Raw genomic sequence first — 2,978 nt, forward strand, 5'->3', positions numbered from 1 at the left:
CTGTGCAAAGTCAAACAATTTTGGTAAAAAAGGCAGACAGTTGCACATTGAATCACACATTACACCACCAACAGTGTCCACCTGTGATACTGCAGGTTTGCTGAATTGATGCATGCCCAGAGAGGAGAAACAACATTTCTGAGAAGTTTACAAGCAGCCAAGGCATTGCAACAGGAAAGGACAGCAAAGAAAAATGCCAGGATATCACCTGGGATCAGATGTAATGTGCATGTGGACTGTGTATTATATACATATGATGGCACATTAGGTTTGATTTCATGTCCCTCATAAATATTCAGCTGTCATATATTCCCCACCACGACCCACACGTAATGAGCCTGTTGGCCACGTGAACCAATGTGTGGTGGACGATCTGTGCCTTATAAACTGTCTGTGAAATAAGCAGCCCTAAGATGTGAGCTATCCATACAGAGATATCTGCTCGAGTGTTTTTATTTAACTAGGCAAAACAATAAAAAAAGTGGACAAAAACCATGATTAACAATTCCACTGCATGTTATGAGGAGGCAATTTCGAGCCCGTAAACTTCTACTGCTAAGGGGCAAATCGAGTGGAAACTGTTTCAATAATACAAAGCATGTACAGAACACATTAAACAGGTTAAAGCAAAATTCTTAAAACTGCTGCCTGCAGGTCCCATAGAATGTCGAGGCACGGGCAAATAGTTGCGTGTCTTACGACGATGGTGAGGACAAAAAAACAACGACGGTATCCAAATGTTGTGATGGGTAGCTAAATGAGAGACCAGCCTGGCAAAACAAAAACACTCAATAAAAACATCATTAGCTTTGTTTGCTGAGCCCAAGTGTTGTTTTCTCTACCGACGAAAGTCGTCGTATACATAAATCAACGCCGATGGAGCGCAATAACATCGCTAACGGCAACCACCGTCACCCTCAATCACAAAACGCATGCGGGCGGCCGCATGCCACCCCCCCCCCCCCCTCTCCCGAGGAGATTATCGTTAGATAACGCCGAGGTCATGTGCACGAAATATGAACGCGCCCCGTCCCCCAACATATGTATGGTGCACTCAGAAACTTTTGAAAGCTGGAGGCGAGCACCGAGTTGCCCCTACTCCTCAGCATTCTTGTGATGCCATACATGGAGATGCGAGGTAGCAGAGAGGGTGGAAAGTGAATGAAGTTGACATGTATTGTTTATTATAGCTGCCTGAGGCTAAACAGTTACTTGGGTTTTTTCCATGAGGAATAAAACTGGTACATGACAAGCAGCAGGTGACAAACACTTTGAATGAGGAACAAAACAGCTTTCTTTCCTTCATGATTGGCCACTTTGAACAGCAGCTTTCATATGGTGAAAAAATGTTTCTGATTGCAGATAACTGGTCAATGGTAGTTCACGTCCACTCATCCTGTTGTAAGCATCAATTAATAAAACCAACAGCAGGTTGAGCCAGCTAATGTCAAGCTTGTCTATGCTGATTACTCTTAATGATTTACTGGAGTTGAGAACAATTCCTCCCATGCAAACTCCATCTGTCTGGTGCCTCTATTAGGTTTGCATAGTTGGTGTTTGGGACAGAGCAGTGTGGTAGTGAATCAGAAGCTGTCTGATCTGGTGTGGTGCCAGGATCTCACTAGGGAGGAGACATTGCTTGCAAGTAGATGCTGTTTGTTTTTCTCTATAGTGGTACTCCTCAGACTGTACTCACTTGTTTCATGTACAACAACAATTAGTAAAAGTTTTGTAGGCTAATTTGTTCTCTGGAAGGTAATTTTGCTATTAAAATTGGTCTGAAAAATACCCTCCTTTGGGCAAATGCTTGAACAATTAAAACTATAATGGGCAAATCAACATCTTTTATGCCACTGCAAACCTCATCTTGCAATGGGACTGGTCACAGATTTGAGCCTGCTGCACTTGTCACATCCTCTAATATTCACTCAATCATTGAGCGGGGCAGCATTATCTGGTGAGTGGTACAAAATTTCATGTTTCTTTCCTTTTGAGCAGACAGGATCCCACACACATTTGCAATCTGGCTGGCTTGGAACCAGTGTGTACTATAACAATGTAACATCCATCCTGTTTGGTGTGTAGGATACATATACTCATTCATGCTACCATATTCCTGCTTTGCATGTGAACTCTACACACAATCTGGAAGGGCTTATCAGTAGCCCTTTGACCTCAAACCTATGTAGATGGCATGCTTGGCCAACTCATCAAGCCTGATGCACTCAGATGCTGGGCTGATCTCCCAGTTTGGTGGTGATTTGTCAATTTTGAGTAAGGGGACAGGCAAGAGGCAGTAAATGAGAAGCCAGGGCTGTAATGTCATAAAACAAATAATTGTTGTAAATAGCTGTAAAACTGACATTCCTGCCATCCCAGTGGCCAACTACTGAAACACAGGTGTGCCATCTTACTCACTCAGCTAAGTGCATTTTGTAACCCTGTCCAGCACCTTGAAAATTGAACCTATGTAGCACACTGCATCCATGATATGATCTGGACATTCATGGAAGCAACTGGCAGAGTCAATAAGCATAAATTACAAAAATGCTTATGGACCTTATGACATACCAGGAATGCTGTTGACAAGCTGAGTGCATGTCAGTCTCCAGATCAAGCTTGATGAATGAAGCTTAATGTACCCTTGATTCAGTGAAGAAGCATACCACATATTTAATATAACTCTAGTTTATACAGCTGTAGCATGCACCAACAGCCTGGCTTAAGCCAGGACTGACCATACACATGTGATTCCCTTGCTAGGTCAATGTGTTCCATCTTCATCCTTTTATTATTACAAGTGATTCATTTGTGCAGAAATGTATAAGCATTGGTTATGTGGCTCATGTGACTCTCTTCAGCTGGCTAGACCCTGCCACACACTGAGTCAGCCTGTCCCTCATGACAGACCCCCATCACCTAGTGAATTTACATTTACAACTGTTATTCAGTTTCTACTCTGCACATGCATGGTCCAC

Source organism: Pollicipes pollicipes, unplaced genomic scaffold, assembly GCF_011947565.3.
Source record: "Pollicipes pollicipes isolate AB1234 unplaced genomic scaffold, Ppol_2.1 Scaffold_7231;HRSCAF=8579_pilon_pilon_pilon, whole genome shotgun sequence".
Classification (NCBI taxonomy): Eukaryota; Metazoa; Arthropoda; class Thecostraca; order Pollicipedomorpha; family Pollicipedidae; genus Pollicipes; species Pollicipes pollicipes.